This window comes from Rhineura floridana, chromosome 12 (assembly GCF_030035675.1).
Source record: "Rhineura floridana isolate rRhiFlo1 chromosome 12, rRhiFlo1.hap2, whole genome shotgun sequence".
In the NCBI taxonomy this organism is placed as follows: domain Eukaryota; kingdom Metazoa; phylum Chordata; class Lepidosauria; order Squamata; family Rhineuridae; genus Rhineura; species Rhineura floridana.
This window is the reverse complement of record NC_084491.1, coordinates 27,153,256-27,174,775: the sequence shown is the minus strand read 5'-3', so window position 1 is coordinate 27,174,775 and position 21,520 is coordinate 27,153,256. Positions and strand designations below refer to the sequence as shown.

General features: G+C 43.7%; 1 protein-coding gene and 1 non-coding gene across 9 annotated transcripts in view; both read left to right on the top strand.

The window, feature by feature from the left end:
• The window catches only part of ROBO3 (roundabout guidance receptor 3), a 364,199-nt gene that overhangs the window by 92,398 nt on the left and 250,281 nt on the right, over positions 1-21,520 (top strand). The gene's annotated exons all lie outside the window — the stretch shown is intronic.
• LOC133368912 (5S ribosomal RNA) lies at positions 3,783-3,901 on the top strand. Its single transcript, XR_009758794.1, has one exon. It is a non-coding gene; the product is annotated as a 5S ribosomal RNA (ribosomal RNA).

The following is a 21,520-nucleotide window of genomic DNA, read 5'->3' as shown; positions in this document are numbered from 1 at the left end:
CAAGGATGATGGGAGTTCTAGTCCAGCAACATCTGGGGACCCAAGGCTGAAGAACAGGGAGCTAGCCTATGCTACAAAGGTAAACTTTACATTCATTGCTCTGCTCCTTTTGCCTTGAGCCCTGCCCACCACTGGCATGTGGCCCAGAAGGGAATGCAGCCCTTGAGCTGAAAAGGTTTCCCTATCTCTGTGGTAGAGGGAGAGCATTCCACAAATGGGGCAACATCATGGAAACATTCTATCCTTTGTCCCTAGCAAATGAGCCTTCCCTAGCAGGGGATTGCAGAGCAGAGCCCTCCTTCAGCAATCTTAAAGCAAAGGCAGGCTAGGATGCAGAGAGGTGTTCCTTCAGATATATATGCATCCCCAACTGGAATCCAACAACAACTGGAGGACCAAAGGTGCCCCAGCCTTGGTTTAAGGGATGGGTTGGTGGTGGGAGAGGGGCTCAGCAGGTCATCCTGCGTCTGAAGGGCTGCTACCCGAACCAAAGAGCATCCTTGCTTTTATCTGTGCACTCTGTGCTGCTGCAGGTTATTTTCCATAGGAAGTACAATATTGGTGCTCCCCCGCTCTGTAAACACCACACAGCGCCTCTCTCCCAAATCACCTGGCCTTTCTCTGCCATCCAATATTTACTCAGCTATTCCTAAACCACTTCCGAGAGCGTTGCTCATCAGTTAGCAAACAGACCTCTCCAATCCATTCCGCCTCCCGCTGCTTTGCTTTTGCTGCCTCTGGGCGGATTTGCAAGCCTTCCGTGAATTGCTTGGACTCTGCGCTTCATGCACAGAAAGAATTGATCTAGTGTTCTCAGGCATAATTTATTTAGGAGAGGGCCCCCAACAGGGCATGTCCCAGGCCTGCAAGCCGCTTGGTCGGTGACTTATTTGCATGTCCCACTTTCTTCCTTTTAATCTTTGTGCCACTTCTTTAAAATACATGATATGAAGACCATAGGACAGATGTATTGCTGTCACCTCCGCAACACCAATTTATCCTTTACTTTTGCTGACCTGGCCTATTGATTTCCATAGAAAGAACCGTAACACACAGGAGATAACCATACTTGCAGGCTAGGGATGGAAAGATCTGTCCATTTTGGTTCTCTCAGTTTCTCATTTTTCCGGTCTTAAATTTAATTCACATTGCGAACTTTTTTTAAAAATCCTCATGAAACTTCTTTAGCGTTTTAGTGCAAAATTCTCCTAATACATTCTGATATGCAGTTTTAACTAATCTGCACATTTTTGCAAGCTTATTTCTCTTAATATAATGCATATTTGTATGTTATTTTCACTAATATTTTTATGCACACTTTCCCCTAATTTATGCATTTTGGAAAACACTGGTTGGAGAAGTGCATCCTAAAATTCAGACAAGTGTGAATTTAGAAGGATGGCTGTGTTTAGGTTCTCATTGAGTTTTGGAGAGTGCGAATTTGATACATTCAGCTTTAAATGCGAATTTAATCTAATTTCTCATCCACCCCTACTGCAGGCAGATCTTTCTAAATAAATTTTCTCATGGCAATTTTCTGCTGCCAAAGAGGTAAGCTGCTTGACAAGCTGAAGAGTGGCTTATTTCTTCAGCAGTAGGGATTGTAAAGAGGGAAATGGGGCAACACTTCAGCTGCATATGCCAGTCTTTTGTATGCATACCTGTCTCTTTGTTTATGGGCAATTGGGTCCAGGTGTTGGCAGGTGCGTGGAGTGGGCAGGCATGGGCAGATGGCCTCTCTCCAAGACAAGATGCCTAGACTAAATAAATGCCACCACCTCAGAGTTTATGAACCAGCCACCATAGTTGTCCCTTTGATAGCAGTTTGATCTGCAGCAACAACTTTGTTAATGCCATAGCCTAGAAAGCTTGTTGATTTTTACCCATCAGCCCTTTGTTGAGGTGACAGGAATGGGCTAGTTTGTTGCTGTTTTTGTCCTGGCCACTTAGTACCCCTGGCTTTATAGATGTCAGAAGCTGCTACCCGATGTGGTGAGCCACTGAAGTGTAGGTGGTAGCTTCTCGGTGAAGTACCTTCAGGCCCTGGACTGACTGCTCACCCAGGTTGGCCAGTGGATCCTCCTGGATACAAAGATGTGTAAGAGACTTTCATCTGCCAGTTGTGCCTTGCTTGAGCTACAAGGTTTTCCTTGAGCACCGGTGCGCTCCTGTATCCTTGGTTCTGGCTTGATTCCAGACCCTGCCTCGTGGTGTGTACTTTGGTCCTGACTAGGAGCATGCATTGGTGAGGAGCAGTGGTGATCACCTGGCCTCCTGGCACTGACATCATAGTGTCTTACTGAGAGGGAGCGAGGTGAGGTGGTGGGGAGGTCAACCTCTAGGCACCTCCCCCTCTTCATAAACCACAGTGAAACTGGTGCTGGGAGGCCAGGTGCACAGCACACACCCTCCCTGCCAGCCAGGCCTGGTCTTGACTTGCTCTTTGGTCCTGCCTCCTGGCATTGCCTCCTGCTTCCTAACTCCATTGGAATTAGCCTCTGAGGAATCAGACCCATTTCAGCACCTCTATTTTTCTCAAAGGGGGCTGACCTGGGAACACCAGGCTGACAGCAGAGCCGCTTAAACCCTCATCTGGGCCCAGGCTAGTGCTGAAGCAACATCGTTGCTTGCTGTTCTTTCCAGCCTGTCTCTAGCCAGCTTCACAGTGAGATGGTCATGGGTACGGTCATGCTTTCCTTCCCAACTTTTGCTGATTCCCCTCCCACACAGTGCTACAATTTCTAGTGTTCCCTGAGAAGAGGGATTGACTGTTAAAACACTCTGGGAATTGCAGTTCTTTGAGGGGAATAGGGGTCTCCTAACAACTCTCAGCACCCTAAGCAAACTACAGCTCCCAGGATTCTTGGGGGGAACCCATAACTGCTAACATGGTATAATAGTGCTTTAAATGTAAGTTGGGGATGTGACTCAAGCTATTTTTAGGGCTCAGCGCTTTTCCGGTTTCTCTGTACTACTTTTCTGTCTTGGCTGATGTTCACAGCTTGAGTATCAGCCTGTTAATCATCTATGGCTTTCATTAATATGGCCTTTGCTTCTTCCACCAAATCATTAATGCAGAGATTAAATCAGGTCTGTCCAAACCCTAATCCCCGAGGTCCCGTCACAAAATGCCTTCCCCCGTCCCTCCCTAAGCCGGCTTGTTGCCATTTATCATTCTCCATTGTCGTTGGCCTTTTAGCCAATTCTCAATCCATATTTGCTCCTCTCCAAGCCAATTTAAATTACATTTTTTAAAGTTACAGCTTAATGAGGCCCCGTATCAAATGCTTTAATAAGGCAGAAGTATATCACAGGCACAGCATTCCTTATGCCACTTAACCTTACGGCTCATTCCAAAATAGCAATTATATTTTGCCCGGCAAGATTATCCCTTACAAGATTACTTGGCTGGAGGCAGATGATTCTTTCTTTCAAGGAGCTGAAGGTTGTTTGAAAGAGGGATAACTGCTCGCTAGGTGTATGCACTCATCCCACTTCCACCTCTTGGTCAAGGCATGGTTTTGTATTGTTTCAGAAACCTATCAGACCTCTTCAACCAAAGGCAACAGATGGACAAAAGCAAGAAGGGTGAACACCAGGAGGGAGGAAACCTTTTTAGCCCATGGATCTCATTCCTTTTTAGGCAACTTCTCTAAGGTGGGGGCATGCCAATGGAGAAGGGGAAGAGGCAAACTGGGCAAAGCAATACACATATATTTTACCTTTGTACAGTAAGCTAGTTTCTACACACACTCAGAATCCCTCTCTATACCCCTCTCTAAGCCTACGGCCATACTGCCCTAAACACGCCTGATCTTGTTTGATCTCAGAAGCTAAGCAGGGTCAGGCCTGGTTAGTACTTGGATGGGAGACCGCCTGGGAATACCGGGTGCCGTAGGCTTAGAGGAAGGCAATGGTAAACCACCTCTGAATACCTCTTACCATGAAAACCCTAGGAACGTATATATATATATATATAAAGATTCATATGGTCGCCATAAGTTGTAATCAACTTGAAGGCATATAACAACAAACCCCCTCTCTGTGTTCAGCCAGAACCTGCTCCCTTGTAGTTTTTACCAATTGGTTTCTCAGCCTGCTCTCTGGCCTAGAATGAACAAACAACAGCCTATGGCCCGGATCTATTCTGGTGGGCCCTACCATTTTTTTTGAAAAGATGTGGCAAAACATTTGCCCACAGTTTTATTTGAAAGAAGGAGGGGAATATTTTCAAGGTTGCAAGAAACTGGGATAGGGCATGTTACTCCTCTCTTTGAATTTTGCATTTCATAATGTCTGTATTATGCTGAGCCCTACACAACAATAAGCTGAAGTTGGGCATTGCAGCTATGGTAGCAGCCTCATTATTTTGTTTGTTTGTTAAAGTATTTAGATTCTGGTGCTTAGAGACAAGGAAGAATGTGGTGAGAGCAGTTGCTCTGTCGGCCGAAATGCCTCTCCAACCAGCAAACAGCTCCAGTAGCAGCAATCAAAGCTCCCACGTGTGTGCATGGGCTGAAAAGAGAACTAGGGGAGAGACTTGCAGTTCAAAACCCTTAATGGAGCAACAATAGCAAGGACAGTGCCTTTACATGTCCCCCAGCAACATATGAAGTACACATCTTAGCATACCGTTAGCTAGGGATGGGGGAGAAATTTGATTCAGTTTTCACTTAAAGGTGAACCTACCTAATTTGCACTTTCCAAAACAATATGCAAAGCGAAACACGGCCATCCTTCAAACTGTGAATTTCTCTGAATGTCTCACTGCAGTGCTCCAACCAAGCAATGTGTACAAAAATGCATATACTAGGTAAAGTGTCCATAAGAATGCCTATGTTAGTGAAAGTAACATACAAAAATGCATTACATTAGGGAAAATCGCTTGCAAAGATGTGCATTAGGCAAAATTGCATACAAAAATGTGTGTGTTAGGAGAAATTTGCACTAAATTGTTGATGAATTTTCAGGAGGACGTTTTTTAAAAAAATTACAAACTGATGTAGAAGTCTGGAGAACTGAATTTAAGATTGGAAAAATGAGAACCTGACAGAAATGGAAATGGATAGATTCACCCATCCCTACATTTAGCACATACGTAGTGGACAAGTAAGAGAAAATGGATTTATATAATCTATAGAAAGCTGTTAGCTCCCCTAACAATGAATGATAACTACTGTTCATTATTTCAACTATGCAGAGGAAAACAGCTGGGGGGGGGTCTCTTTTCATGAGCATTGTTCATTTTATTCCTCGAACTCTTTGCCAAAGTTGTAAAACAACAGGTTAATGGTATTAAGATTGGTGGAAAAGAGTATAAGGTGGCTCTGTAAGCAGGTGATATGGTGGTTTTCGTATCAGATGTGAATAATTCTACTAAAAATTTTAAAGGAGTTCTTTAGGATTATAGATGAGTAATCCTGGGTCTTAAAATCAATGTGACTAAAAGGGAACTGCTGTTAACAAATATGAACAACAATGAAGCATACGGAGTTGGATAAGAGAGATTGAATGAGGTCAAAAAGGGCAATACCTGGGCTGCAAAATCAGTGGGGATTTGCAGAGTTTGTTATTATATGTCTACTGCAGAAACAGATTGAATCGAGATTTGGAATCTTGAAGAAAATGAGTAGATCATTATTAGGGAGCATATATTTATAATTAAATGTATTGCTGAGAATTGCGCGCTTATTTTAAAATTGATTAGTATTTTCTTAGAAAATATAGCAAAAAAATAATAAATGATGTTATTTGGGGTGGGGATAAAGCAAAGGTTTATTTTTAAAAAATAAGCAGAGGGTTTTGGAGTGAGAGTGCTCCAAGTACACCCGACATGGAAAGTTGCTATGAAGTGGATATCTTATCATAGATAGCAAAATGGGTGAAGATAAAATAAATGACCTATGGAAAAACTATTTCTAAGAATAGACATTCAAAACCTACTGACAACTAAAAATCAGTTAGGAAATCCTTTTTAAAGAAGGCAAAGTTATATACCTGCGTAACAATATGAGAGAAACATTTGCACACTTTTGCCAGAGAACATCCCCTGTTGCTTCTGTGTTGGATAAGTTGGAAGATTCAGCTTAGATGGTTCTGCTACCTTTTTTAAAAAAGTGGGGGGGCCCTGATCTGTATTAGAACTACAGTAAGGAGGCAAAAAGTGAAAGCCCCCCTCCCCCCATAGACACAAGGATCCTTATCCAGATTGTTGGACCTCTGGCCTCATCCAGCAAGGCTCTTCTCTCAAGAAGGTACCTTCCAAAGTTTCACAGTGGGGCTCTCCACATCTGCAATTTACTTTGAAAAAGCCATTCACACAGTCGCTAACTGCGTGAATGGCATCTTGTCTAATTTGTCCTTAACTAAGTATGGTTAAGTGCGCCCAAAGCATTATTAATTCTCTTACACTTGCCTCCATCTCCTTCCCTTCTTTCTGTTGCCTCCCCTGTGCCCCTTTCTAGATTGTAAGCTTCTGGGGGCAGGGATGTGTTGTCATCTTGACACTCTGTAGAGCATTATGAACATTGTTTGTGCTCTATATGCGGTTTATATATTTATCATGTTAGATTATTTGAATTTAACTTGGAGAGTGCTCTGTGGCCCAAATCCAGATATCAATGAAATAACCATGGCAAGGGTTGGCTTGCAGAACTGCATCCAAAAAGACTACATCACAAGCTGATTTTTATTCTTAACTTGCAAAATGCCCATTGCTGCATGAAGCCAAAGGGTACATGCAGAATGAGAACTTGTATTTGCAAGAGCCTGGGGGCATGTCCTTGGTGTGAGGTACCTTGCAATCCCCATGGTTTCCCTGTCAGTGTTGTGGGGTCATGGCTGGCAGCCTCTCCCAAACCTTAGCTCTTTTGCACTCTATATTGCAGCGGGGGAAAACGTAAATAGATGTCCACTTTCCCCCTCCACTTCCTGGGCTGAATCCCCACCCTCTATAAGTCCTGAATAGCGCAGCATAAGAACTTAAGAAGAGCCAATGGCCCAATTAGCCCAGGATCTTGTTCTCACAGTGGCCAATCAGATGCTCATGGGAAGCCCATAATCAGGACAGGAGCACAAGTGCACTCTCCCCCCCCGGCAGTTTCCAGCAACTGGTATTCAGAAGCATCCTGCCTCTGACTGTGGAGGCAGAGCATAGCTATCGTGGCTAGTAGCCTTTGCTACCCTTACCCTCCATGAATTTGTCTAATTCTCTTTTAAAGCCATCCAAGTTGGTGGCCATCACTGCCAGATTTGGGAGCAAGTCCCATAGCTTAACCATGTGCTGCATGAAGAAGTGCTTTCTTTTGTCTGTCCTGAATCGTACAACATTCAGCTTCATTGGAAGACTACGACTTCTAGTGTTATGAGAGAGGAAGAACTTTTCTCTACCCACTTTCTCCATGCCATGCATAATGTTATACACTTCCATCATGTCACCTCTTACTTGCCTTTTCTCTAAACTAAAAAGCCCCAAATGCTGCAACTTTTCCTCATAGGGGAGTCTCACCAACCCCTGGATCATTTTGGTTGTCCTTTTCTGAACCTTTCCCAGCTCTACGATATCCTTTTTGAGGTGAGGCAACCGGAACTGTACACGGTATTCCAAATGCAGCTGCACCATAGATTTGTTCAATGGCATTATGATGTCAGCAGTTTTATTTTCAATACCTTTCCTAATGATCCCTAGCGTGGAATTTGCCTTTTTCACAGCTGCCGCACACTAGGTCAACACCATCATTGAGCTATCCATCCAAGGTCTCATTCCTGGTCAATTACTACCAGTTCAGACTCCATGAGCATATATCTGAAATTAAGTTTTTTTTTGCCCCAACATGCATCACTTCACACTTGCCCATGTTAAATTGCATTTGCCATTTTATTGCCCATTCATTCATTTTCAGCCAGTACCTGGCCCAGGCTGGCTGAAACTCTCAACAACAGCACTTCTGTTAGGGGCTGGAGAAACATCGCAACATTATCTGGTGGTCTCTACTTGCATATATATGTACAGTATGTGTGTATATATATATCCACATGTCCTGCAAAAACCACAGCAGTCTAGACACTTCTAAAGCAGAATTAGGAGGGGTATGCATAATCAGCATATATACCTGTGGGTAGTTTGTTAGTATCAGAAGCTGAATCTGTGGGATTCTACTTTCTCTTCAAAGTTATGTTTGAAAACACCCTTTTTGGTGGTTGTTTTTAATACAGTGTAATCTTTGTATTGTCTCACTAGGTGGTGCACTAGCATGTCACTCCATGGCATGCAAGCATTGGCCCCATTTTAGTGGGAGTTTTGAATACAGTGTAATCCTTGCATTGTCTTGCTAGATGGCGCACTTGCTAGATGCTAGTGCGCCATCTAGCAAGACACTCTGTGGTGTGCAAGCTAGCATTAGCCCTGTTAAATCAAAGACCCACGTGGATCACAGGAGAAAGGGAACAAATCTACTCGGGACTTAGTCCATATCAGCTCTCCAATAGGCTAGCATAAGGAGACAGTCCTACTGCCATGCTTCACAGTTCATTTATGACTACAACTCCATACCCTGGACATCTGCTTGACTCCCTGCAATGCTCTGTGGGGTCATTTTGGTGAGGCCGTGGGTAGAAAATGTAAATCTGGTGCAAGCAGGGATCTGGTCCAAATCCCACATTATTTCCTTCTCCCCCAGAATATTGAGCAGAAGCGCTCTTCTTTTAGCTCCCCCAAGCCCAAATCTGTTTTCCCCCCCTCCTTCTGGGTCACACTCAGGAAGAGGCTGTCGCTTTTCGGCAGATTACATCAGTTGCTATTGATCGTCCAACTGGTTTATTACCTCATCATTCACCAGGGAGAAAATTACTTTGCTGCAGATTATGCAGTAGTTCAAATTCCTGAGTGAGGAGAGTGGAATACAAATAGGGAAAGGGTCTTTCTCTTGCTCAGCAATGGGGCGAAAAGCAGAATATGCGGGTGAGCAGAATGAGGTTTACAGCTGCTCTGGCAACAGGCTGGACAAGTGCTTTTTGATGAACCCTGCAAGGCAAAGGCGTTGGAGGAACCCATCCAGAGTATCATTAAACATCAACAGGGATGGCAAGGGAGGAGGGCGAAATTGTCCAAGCTAGGATAAGAACATAGGAAACTGTCTTGTACTCCGTGGAGACTAGTGGCCCCAATGTCAGCGGGGCAGTGAATCCACTCCAGGTTTTACTCCAAACTTTCAAGGAGCTGTCGAAGGTGCTGAAATCCTGAGCCATGTTATAACAAAGCTTCTCTCAGAAAGCACCTTGGACAGCTCCATGAAAGTTCAGACTAAAACCCGGAGCCAATTCGCTACCCCACTGATACTGGAGCCACCAGTCTCCACTGCTTGCACCAAGTCAGGTTTGAGTTTGGTATTTGTTCATCTTCCCAAATATTTTATTCATTTAATTGGAGCATTTATAGCCTGCCTTCCACTGTAGCTACAACACTCTGGGTGGCTTACAAAATTAACAATTTCGTAAAGACAATGAGAGTACAAATTCTGCCATGATATAGGTATATTCGGAACACATTGTGAATTATGGTTTTGAAATACTAATTGCTTTGAAGATGCTAATTGAAGGAGATCTGTGTATAATCTTTTCTTGATGCTTTTTAGAGCACTATGTGTCATTTCACTTTGATCCAACTTTTTTAGACTGTTTTTCGTGCCAGGAAAGATGAATGGCATGTCTATTTTTACTTATACATGATAATATCATCCTGTGCTGTTGAGTTAAAATGAAAAATTTGTCTACCTCATCAAATCAAAGCCTGTCATACTAAAAAGGTCTCTTTAGTAATTAGCACAAAACAGTTGGTGTGTGGCAGAGATGGGAGAAGGTGTCCCATAATCTGGGTGCCACCACAGAGAAAACCCTCTCTTGTTCCACCTTCCATCCTTGGTGGAAGACCCTCTTGTCTGATCTTGGGGAGCAGGCAGAATGGTGTAGGAGGAGATGATCCTTCAGGCATCCTGGTCCCAGTACTGTTAAGTCAGTACTGTTATTGCCTCTCAATACCAGTTGCTGGGAATCACAAGTGAGGAGAGCACTGTGGCACTCAGGTCCTGTTTGCAAGCTTCCCATGGGCATCTGGCTGGCCATGGCGAGAACAAGATGCTGGACTCGCTGGACCTTTGACTTTTCTTACGTTCGTATACTGTGGGCTGGGGAATGTTGGAAGTGGAGCAAGAGTGACTCCTGTTTGGGTTCTTTTGTTTGCATTCCAAAAGGAAGATAGAGTTAGGGTCCTCCAGCTGGCTAGGCTTGCCTACCTTTGCCTGTGCTGTTCTCTACCTAACTTCCTTCTGTTGTAAACTGATATGCTCAGGGAAGCTGACCTGCCCCTGCTTCCTTTGTCGTCTTCTTCGACCATCTGAGGAGAGAGGAGACATCTTTGTCTTTGCTCTCTCCTGAGCCATGAGAGCAACCCCCAAGTCTGGGCATTGCACTTCCAACTTAGTTAGTTAGAACTAGATATGCCTTTCCTATCTACCATGTATTTCTATAAATAAAGTAGCTTTTCTTATTTTACTATGTCTTAAGTCTCCGTGATCTAAACACAGGGTAAAAAGCCTGCTACTTAGGTAAATACACACACTGGCACACTCCAAGGTCAGACCACTGAGTTATTCTTCACATACAAATGTCCATAACAGAAAAGAGAGAAGCTTCATTATAGCATGGCACAGGGCTTTGTCTTTTGCTAGTATTCTTTAACCCAATATTGCCTAAACTTTAGAACTCCTATAGTAATGTTTCTGATGTTGGCATGCATGTGAGTCTGTGATCTCCTAATCTTGAACAACTTTATGGGTGCCACCAGGAGAGTATCATCAGATTGCTTCTGTTGGCATGTTGAGAAATCTCAAAAGTCACCATGGCAAACCAAGCCTTGCCATTTCTACCCTTTTGTAGATGCCTTGCTAACAATTTAATTGCTGTAGGCCACTTATTATTTTTGCCCACTCTGCATTCACTTTCCCTCTTATTAACCACCTGAGATCCACCTGCTTGTCCAAACTCCAGGGAGTTGTCTTTTCCTGACATTGCTTCCTTTGGTATGCATGCATGCGTAGGGAGTTGTCAGCCTTGTATATCCTCCAAAAGTATCATAAAAACAAATTACACTATTAAAGTTATCTGATACGCTGACGGGCTCCTCAAGTGTCTAATAAATCTTTGGCAAAAACAAGAACAAAAAAGGTTAGCATAGAAGAGGAAGGTCATTCTGGAGTCGGTATTCTCATTTGTGCTAGGGTAGGGGATTTTAAAGGAGAGCATACTTATAGCCAGAAACCTTGTACTGGGGGTCCTAAGGGGGCAAGGAATCATTTGCAAGGCAGCCTGAGCATAAACACAGCAATCCTAATAAGTTTAAAGTTCTTGAATTATATGACTTCTTATAGGGAACCTGCTGCTTTCCCTTGTGTCAGAGACATTTTTAAGCCTGAGGGACACATCCCCTCAAGGGGAACCTTCTGGGGGCCACATGTCAGTGGTGGGCCAGGCCAGAGGCAAAAGCTGGTGGAGCAACAGGCGGGATGCTTGCTTTTGGATTGCACAAAAGCCAGAGGTTTCTACACAAGCACACACCTCTCAGCCCAGGCAAGCAAGAGGCATTATGGCAGCTCAAGGGCATATTCCAGCTAGGCATAATCACCTTGGCAAGACTGGTAAGGAGGCGTGAGAGCCAGGTAGAGGGCTGGAGGGCTGTATTTGGCCCCCAGGCCTGAAGTTTTCTGCCCCTGCCTTATATCTTCATAAGTAAAGGTAGCAGAAACTAGCCTGGCATCAGCATAATGACTATGTTCTACCTTCACGGTCGGAGGCAGCATGCTTCTGAATGCCAGTTGCTGGAAACCTCAGGAGGGGAGAATTGTTCTTGTGCTCTGGTCCTGGTTTATGGCTTCCCAGAGGCACCTGCTTGGCCACTGTGAGAACAGGAGGCTGGATGTGATGGGCTATTGGCCTGATGCAGCAGGGCCCTTCTTACATTCTTATGTGGGATCCTTAAGCATCTGTCAGGATCCCAGCACCCCAACAGGACCCTCCGCTAGGGATGTTGGAGGATTCTGATGAAAATGGAAACGAGACCAGAAAGTGTCAGTGTTTGCTAATTTGTCTAATGTCCAGATTGGCGATCAGTGAATATGTTCAACATTTGCTGCTGTTATTGCTTACAGCCTGCAAACAATATGTAATTTATTGCACCCACACACACACATACCAGTTGCGTTATGTATCCTTTGCACTGAAATGAACAGGTGCGATAACATAGCGACAAGGTGATTTGTGCAATTTATATAATTTTAATAATGACTTACCTTGTGTAAGTTACATAACTTTGGCATAGTGAACAGTGAGGCGAATAACATTGTTTTGGGCAGGTGAACTGCAGCAGAATGGAAACAGTGCTGCATTTCAAGCCAGAACAGAAAATGATGCCTTGTTAACATCCCTACCTTCCACTGACTCCTTCCCTGGACCTGGATCCCCCTTGAACTGGTACTCTGATCTAATGAAGACCTGGCATCTGGGTCTGGGAACACCATTTAAATTTCCCACAGTGTTGCTACTATAAGCTTAATTCTGGGTCTTCTGGGAAATGTAAATAGTGGCTTCTTTGGTGTGCTGCTGCTAGGAATGGATGGATCAATCTATTTCTGGCCCATGTCAGGTTCACATGTATTCATTTATGCATCTGTTCCTTCCCCTTTCTGCATCATTTTGCAGCTTTTTAAAAAGGCACAAAAATAACTTTTGTTGCATTTTATACTCATTTCAGTACTTTTTTAAAACTGAAAGCACTGCAAAATACAGAGAAGGGTAGAAACTCAAGGATAACTGTGTTCTGATCCATGTATTTGTCCATGACATCTGAATCATGCTGGTTCACTTAAAAAGGCAATATTCCTTTGCTGCTCCTGCCTGCCACTGCTAGGTAAGCTCTTAGTGCCAGGGTGACTTGCTGATGTAGGAGAGGACATTTTGCCAAGGGACTCCCCAAATCTGGAGCCATCCCTGCCTGGATATTTATTTTATTTTTTGACAAAAGCTGAAGATTCAGGGAGGCTGCTTGGGAATATCCTTGAAGGGCCAGTTCCCCAAAGTCAAACTTCCTTTCCCTGGTGCTTACAGCCTGCATTACGACAGCTGTGCTGTTGTTGCAGCTCATCTTATGTAAAAGCAGTTACATATTGTGGCCACATGACTATGCTGCCCAAGAGAGTGAAGCCAGTTCACATCCTTCTGTGCAACCTTGTAGAGCAGAACTGCACCATTATTTCTTGGCGTTCTGGAGAAGGTATGGCTGTCTGGCCTTCAAAAGGCTATTATCCTTTCCAGAGAGAGCCATATTCTTTCTCTGCACTGGCTTCCCAGTTGTGTGACTAGCTTAGCTAAGCACAGCTACAAACCTCCCTAGGCTGGCAAAATGCCCGTACCCAGCCATGAAATCCAAGCCTTTCTCCCTCCACACCCAAACTATGTCTTGGCTTGAATAGGGAGGATGCGTATGCTGACCTTCAGCTGTAAGAGGAGCCTGGTTTTGTAAGAGGGATTGAAAGAGGTAGGGAAGAATCCCCATCCTAGGAGCTCTGAGTCTGCTGGAAGGAAGAATGGCATAAAAGCAGCACAGCATTGCTAGTGCAAAGAGAGAGCTATGATGTGTGTGTGTGTGTGTGTGTGTGTGTGTGTGTGTGTGTGTGTGTGTGTGTGTGTGTGTGTGTGTGTGTGTGTGTGTGTGTGTGTGTGTGTGTGTGTGTGTGTGTGTGTGTGTGTGTGTGTGTGTGTGTGTGTGTGTGTGTGTGTGTGTGTGTGTGTGTGTGTGTGTGTGTGTGTGTGTGTGTGTGTGTGTGTGGATAGGCCAGCCCAAGATACTGAGGCAATGGACAACCTGGCACACACATCCCTTTCTGTATAGAAGCTGGACAGACTGGTAGAGGAATCTCATTTCAACACTGGTGATAGGGCAGCATTCTCCACCACACCTGTGGGCAGTAGACTTGCTTAGGGAGTGCAAGGTGGACTGTGTGGCACACAGATCTGTCCTCTAACACCTCACTACCACCCCCTGCAGCATTTGCCACCTGAAGCAGCTGCCTGCCTCTGCTTAATGGTAGGGCTAGCCCGTGTGTGTGTGTGTGTGTGTGTGTGTGTGTGTGTGTGTGTGTGTGTAAAATCTAGGGGCATTTGTTGATTAAATTGTGTATATCCTGTATTCCAATCCCAGAATAGGACCTTCAAGGTATTAAACAACCATCATAAGAGCAATACCCAGAGGGTAAAGCAATCAACAAAACTAAGACTAAAGAAAGCCAGCAGCAATCTTTAAAAAAAAAAATAGCCAAAATTAAACTATCCAACAGTGCTCTGCTCAAAAGTGGGTTTGATTTGATTGCTTTTCATTGATACCTAAAGGCACAAAGAAAAGAAGCTAGCTGGATCTGCCACAATGGGGAGTTCCACAGCTTGGGTGCAATCACTGAGAAGGCCCTGTCCTGTGTGTCCACCAACCATACCTCAGACGGTGGTGGACCTTTCCTGTGAAAACTGGTGTGTATGGCCTCTTTTGGGAAGCGACCTTAGAGCAAGGTCTTAGTCAGGGGGCTTTCCCAGTTCTGTTAGTTAAGGCACAGTTTATACAGATGGGGACAAAGCAGCTTACCTGTGTAGACTTTTCACGTGTGGCTAGCCACATTTAAATGCACATCCCGTGTGCACTGGCCCATTTCTGTGATGCTAACACACAAGCAATGCGCTCACTTGAGCCATCATTCACTGGCATTCAGTAGCCCTGTTCAGATAGTACCTCCACTGCCAGAGGCATCTGGATACCAGTTGCTGGGAATCATGAGGATAGTGCTGTTGCACTCAGGGCCTGTTTGCAGGCTTCCCAGAGGCATCTGGTTGGCCACTCTGAGAACAGGATGCTGGGCTAGGATGGACCTTTGGCCTGATGCAGGAGGATTCTTCTTCTGTCCTTGTGTTCTTATACTTGTGCGAAAGACTAACATGTGCACAGGCTCATATGCAGTGACTAGCCCTGCCCCTGATGCTCCATGCACTGATTAGTCCTGCCACTGGCATCTGCGTGTAGAATAGGAATATCTGGAAGGACCCTTCATGCATGCCATGATATCAGGGTGAGGCTATTTAGCATCACCTTTGTCATGCATTGGTTTTATGTGAATAAAACGTCTGAACTGGGCAGTGATGGGGAACCTGCGGCCTTCCAGTTGTTATTGAACTCCAGCTCCCACCAGCCCCAGTTAGCAGGGCCATAGGTCAAGGATCATCGAGGTTGCAGTCTAGGAACATTGAGAGGACCACAGGTTCCCCACCTCTGGAACAGGGCTTCATTTAACATGCAAATCTGTGAGCCTAAATAATGCACATTTCAGCGTAGTCAGGTGCGCTTGGAATGCTTACAAAGGTGAACGTTGTGGCCCCCATCTTGTTCTAAAAATGTAACTGGAGATCTTGGGACATTTAACATGTACAAACCATGCATTCTACCCTGCCCTGTGCTGCCTTCTAAAGCAGAGACTAGAACAGCTATCATGCCATTATGGGAATTACTGTCTTAATATAAAGCTTGGATTCAAGGGCCAAATTAAGAATTTCCACCAGAGCAGCTTCCAACTCGCTAAGGAGAGCTGTTTAATTAAGCAATGCAGACTGTGAGTTTATGAACTGCATAACTCATGCTGAAGATTCAGGGTCCATCCCTAGCATAAATTTGCCCTGCACAATGAGAGTGATGAACTGTGCGATATAATGGAAATTGGCCCTGTTTTGCAGTGGAAAGAGTATCCTTTTTTCATTTAGCACTGTAGGTGAAAACCGCCAGTCACAAAGTGGCTCTGTGTGACACAGGAGCCACCAGCCGCCGGTGGGCTTCCCTGCTTTTCTCTTTCAGTTGCACCTGCTAGCTAAAAAGGGGTAATTTCTTTGCCTTTGATTTCCTTCTTTCAACCTCTTTAAAGCATTCTGTTGCTCCCAGATTATTCCAATGACTGGATAGACTTAAGTGTTGCAAATCCTTTGCGCAACAGAGTTACCAGATGTCTCCTATTCAAGGCCTTGCTTTTACTTGAGAATGCTCACCCACCTCACAGTAGACCTTTCTTTCTTTTGAAATTTAGATCTGGCTGGCCTTCCACTTTCTGACCTGATCTAGCATTTCTGATGGGATGTGGGCAAAGTCCTCAAGAGTGGGGTAGTGGAGGAAGAGTGCAATGGAATGCAGCTTTCTTTTTTTTTCAGAGCAGGGGCAATGATGTCATCTTCCGGAGTGCCAGGGTAACTGCTGGCTTTTCCTAGCTCTGGCAAGTGAATGGGGTTTCAGCAGCAGCTTCAGTGGAAACCACTCTCCCCTTCTGGAGCAAGGCTGATGGGTGGGGAGTGCACCTTGCTTCAAGCAAAGGAATAATTGGGAGCTCACTTTAAGCTCCTTATTGTTTCTTTGAAGCCATGTCTGTACCCTTGCCAGTGCATCATATATGATGTCTGGGGGAATGGGGTGTGGTTTTGAGGGCCAAATTGGGACCCCTGATAGGCCAAGCTTGGCCCAAGGGCCAGAGATTCCCCACCCCTGGCCCAGAGAAGGTCAGAGAATCTTAGAATCGTAGAGTTGGAAGGGGCCGATAAGGCCATCGAGTCCCACCCCCTGCTACATGCAGGAATCCAACTTAAAGCATACCCGACAGGTGGCTGTCCAACTGCCTCTGGAATGCCTCCTGTGTTAGAGAGCCCACTGCCTCCCTAGGTCATTGGTTTCATTATCATACCACTCTAACAGTTAGGAAGTTTTTCCTGATGTTTAGTTGAAATCTAGCTTCCTGTAACTTGAGTCCATTATTCTTGCACTCTGGGATGATCGAGAAGAGATCCTGGCCCTCCTCTGTGTAATAACCTTTAAAGTACTTGAAGAGTGCTATCCTATCTCCCCTCAGTCTTCTCTTCTCAAGGCTAAACATGCCCAGTTCTTTCAGTCTCTTCTCATAGGGTTTTGTTTCCAATCCCCTGATCCTTAGTGCCCTCTTCTGAACCTGTTCCAGTTTGTCTGCATCCTTAAAGTGTGGTAACCAGAACTGGATGCAGTACTCAAGATGAGGCCTAACCAGCGATGAATAGAAGGGAACTAGTAATTCACACCATTTGGAAACGATACTTCTGTTAATGCAGCCTAAACTAGCAATTTCATTTTTTGCAGCCACATCACACTGTTGACTCATATTCAGCTTGTGATCAACAATTCCAAGATCCTTCTCGCACGTAGTATTGCTGAGCTAAGTATCCCCCATCTTATAACTCTGCATTTGGCTTCTTTTTCCTAGGTATAGAACTTTGCACTTATCCCTGTTAAATTTCATTCTGTTGTTTCTGCTGAATGAGAAGAACGATTAAGAAAAAGCTGTATACTTATATTTGAAGGGGTTTGCCCCTTCAGTCTAGCAGTTTAAATGGCAACACTCCTTTGGAAGATTGCACTTTGAATGAAAAGCTGAAAGTTGCATTTCATGGCTGAGGATCTGTTTATTAAAGCTCAATAGATTGCAGCCAACTAAGTTATACTCAGAGTATATGAATAATAATAGGATGAATAATGAGAGAATCCTATTCAGAGTAGGCCCACTGAAATGAATGGAGCTAAATTAGTCATGTGCATTATTTTCAATGGGCCTACTCTGAATAGGATTAACGTTGGATACAACCCAATGTGTTTTACAAGTTGAATTTATGCAGTCGGAAGTAAGTGCTGCTGAATTTAATGAAGCTGTCTCCCAGGACTGCAGTCATGCTAATCCTAATAAATAGGTTATGATAATATGTATGGCTCTGTGTGCGCGCGCGCACGCGTGCAACAAAGCTGTCTGCATTTTTGGACTCTCTGGGTCATGGCTATGGGAATTGTAAAATTTACCACTACACCACTAGGAAGTGGGCATTTGCGGCCTTAACTCCAAGCACTTCAGGGAGGGCTGCAAGGTCCTCACTCCTAGCTTAAGGCTACAATTCATGGCTCTCTGAGAACTCAGTGCAATCTTCTGATTCATTTTCTAGTCTCTCGAATTACCAGCATGCCTCTTTACTGCAGTCAGGCTACAAGCCCTCTGGCAAAGACTGCCCTGTAATGTCCTTTGAAAGGTGAAATAGATTGTGATCATCAGAGGCTCTTTAAGCAAACTGCTCTGGTCTTGTCCCATCACCTGGGAGGCATGAGCTTTAATGGAGAGATGCAGGAAATATCTCTGGCCTCTGCTGTAAAAAAAAATCCTTCACGTCCAAGCCCTTGGTGATGCTGTTACTCAAAAATGTCCAGTGCTAATGCCTCCGCTTCTTTCCTTTGACTTCCTCCACATATCCTCCATCACTTCACAGGTGAGAGCAGGGACATGCATGCTTGTAATGCTCCAATGACACACCAAGGACCATTACCCGAGCCCTCTCTGCTGTTGCACTTTGCTGAAGGCTGTACTTTGCCTTCTGTATGCCTTGGTCATATACGCTGAAATCACCCGCCTTGCGTCACTTTAAGAGTCAAGACAGCAAAGGTTCTTTTGGCCAAATTTATACTAGGGGGGGGAAAGCAGAAATGCCCCCATCAGTAGTACTTCAAAATATGCCTCAATGGCTGCGGCGGCACACAAAACAGCAGTCCATGCACTTCATGGTGCCTTTGTGTTCAGTGCGCATGCATTAATGCTAGAGATGATGCAGACTAGATGTGATGCAATGAGCAACTGTATAAATGGTTTCTGGTGTGGGCACGTTCAGTGATATGGTTTGGTCTGAAGTTGTTGTCCATATCAGTTGTGTGTTGGTAAAATCCTTAATATTTTCAGATGTTTATGTACTTTTAAACTATATTCCTATAGTATGGAAATTGGATTTTGTCGGCCTGGATGGTTGCTAAGAGACTTATACTTCATGCTTGAAAGGATAAACACCCACTGTCCATTACACAATGATCTGAGGACTTCACTGTCCTTGCTACATTTGAACATATATATATTTTTATAGACACCAGTTGTGTGTGGATACCTATTTGGACAACTGGAGGGCTTATACTGACTTACATGTTTAATTTTAGATGGAAGTACTGGTGGCTATAGTAATGCAGTGTGAAGTAACAATGCTTATTATTACTAGAGGGGGGACTCTTCCCCTCTTTGTTAATTTTTTATTTTTAAGTGTCAAAGAATGGCTTCTGAAACCTTGATTTCTCACCTGGATGAGATCCTGCTCTGTGGGTGAGTGGTTAGGAAGGTTTAAACCCTTTGCCCCCACCCCCACTGCTAACCTGATCCAGTTTTTTTTCGGGGGGGGGAGCACACATGCTTTTGCATTGCATTTTCCCCATGCAAATAACAGGGGCAATCAGCCTCCCAAACTGAATCAATACCACAGTGAGGGATAATGGTTAAGGCCCACAATCCCCCACCTCAGGGTCCTTATCTGGAGTGGGGCATCTATACCAGCAAGTTACTTTTTAAAAAATGTTTTGTTTGTTTGTTTGTTTAATATCCTGCCCTTCCTCCCAGAAGGAGCCCAGGGTGGCAACAAAATACTAGAAACACTCTAAAACGTCTTTAAAACATGTTTTTTAAAAAGCTTTAAAAACATCTTAAAAAGCAATTCCAACACAGATGCAGACTAGGATAAAGTCTCTACTTAAAAGGCTTATTGAAAGAGGAAGGTCTTCAGTAGGCGCTGAAAAGATAACAGAGATGGTGTTTGTCTAATATTTAAGTGGAGGGAATTCCAAAGGAATTCTGCAACATCTAACAGGATGGGGAACTAATTCAGGTCGAGATTTTGCTAAAGTCTGACTACTTTATGAGTTATCTTGATGTTACTGTTAGCAAGTTTTAGAATCTAGGGGTTTTTTTATTAAAAATTTTTTTCATGTGTGCCAATTTTCAATATATGTGGAAGATTATTTTCCCCTCACACTCTGTGACTGTGCGTAACCAAACAAATAGTGAGGAAGATCTTGAACTTGATTATTACCACAGTGACAGAAGCAAGATTTATATAGGATCTTATAAAAATGGCATCAGTTGGAACCTAGCCAGTGTAAATGCTCTCCTTAAAGAGTACTAGGAATAGGGGAGAAATTCAATTCAGTGCGCATTTAAAGCCAAATCTATCACTTTCTGAAACGATACGAGAACTGAAACACAGCCAACCTTTGAAATTCACACTTATCTGAATTTTGTGATGCAGCTCTCTAACCAGTTTTTCCCAAAATACATTTTATTAGGGGAAAATGTGCACAAAAAGGAATATGAGTTTTCATTGTTTTATTTTATGTGCAATGCCATGTGCATTTGATTGTGTTATATAGATAAATGATTATACAGCCACAATTATACAGCCATGAGAGTGGCCATATACTATAGCCAGCATGGAGTTTTTGCATTTCACAATGTTAAATTGAAAATATCCCCCATGCCATTCTAATGCTTCCCATAACTCATTTCAAAACAAAACCTTACAAAACTTATAGTCCTGAACTCGCAAACACTTGCTTAACAACCCTCTAGGTTTTCACAGCAATACACAAACAGTCAGAGAAAATCGAGAGTTCAACGTGTAAAAAGAGAGAAAACAAACCCAGAACCACTGTTGGACTTTTTTCTGTCAGAGTTCTCATAATCAGCCGTGATATGACCACCTCTCTGACATATTGTACTGCCCTGTAGATTGGTAAAAATATAAACACAATTTGGGTTGGTCTTTCACAGTCCAATCCACTTCCTGTGCAGCTTGGAAGAATTTGGTAACATGTGCCTCTGAGCATATGGTGAGTGGTGGCAACACCTGCAATCAGCCCAAATAACAGAAACAAGACATGTGCCGTGCTGATCTTGTTTTAGCAGGGAGGAAGCAACAACATTAAGACAGTTTATATAGTTCAGATAGTCACTTTAAATATGTTTGATTTACTTTGCAATTTTAATGAAGTTTCCTGTAGTAAATCATTTTCTTTTGCTTCTGTTTCTGTGAATGTGTGAAGTACAGCAACACTTTGCAACACTAAAAAAAGCTCCAAAAACAATTGTGGAATAATGGCATTGATTATTGTGCAGAATAGTTTCCAGTGGACATGAGGAGTGGCTCAGTTTGCACAAGATGAAACAGTAGGAGGTGCAATATATTCTAGCAAAATTCTGGGTGTGCTCTATGTTTTTAATTGACTGTGCCCACCTTTCCTTAAGTGGAGTGGTTTAAGCATAGCAGGCTGAACACATGCATCTTGGGCAGGCCAACTTTGTTTTTTCCAACAGCTAGATTCATTGCTTAAGTAGAACTTGTAATCAGTCTAATTTTACATCAAACTGCAGTTTCAGATTCAACTGTTAATGTACCCAAAAGAGAAATAGAGCATAACCTCCAGTTTGAAACATAAAAGGCTGTCTTCACCATCATATGACGTTGACCATATTGATTTGAAATCAATAAAAATAAATTTGACACAGATATCTAGGATGAA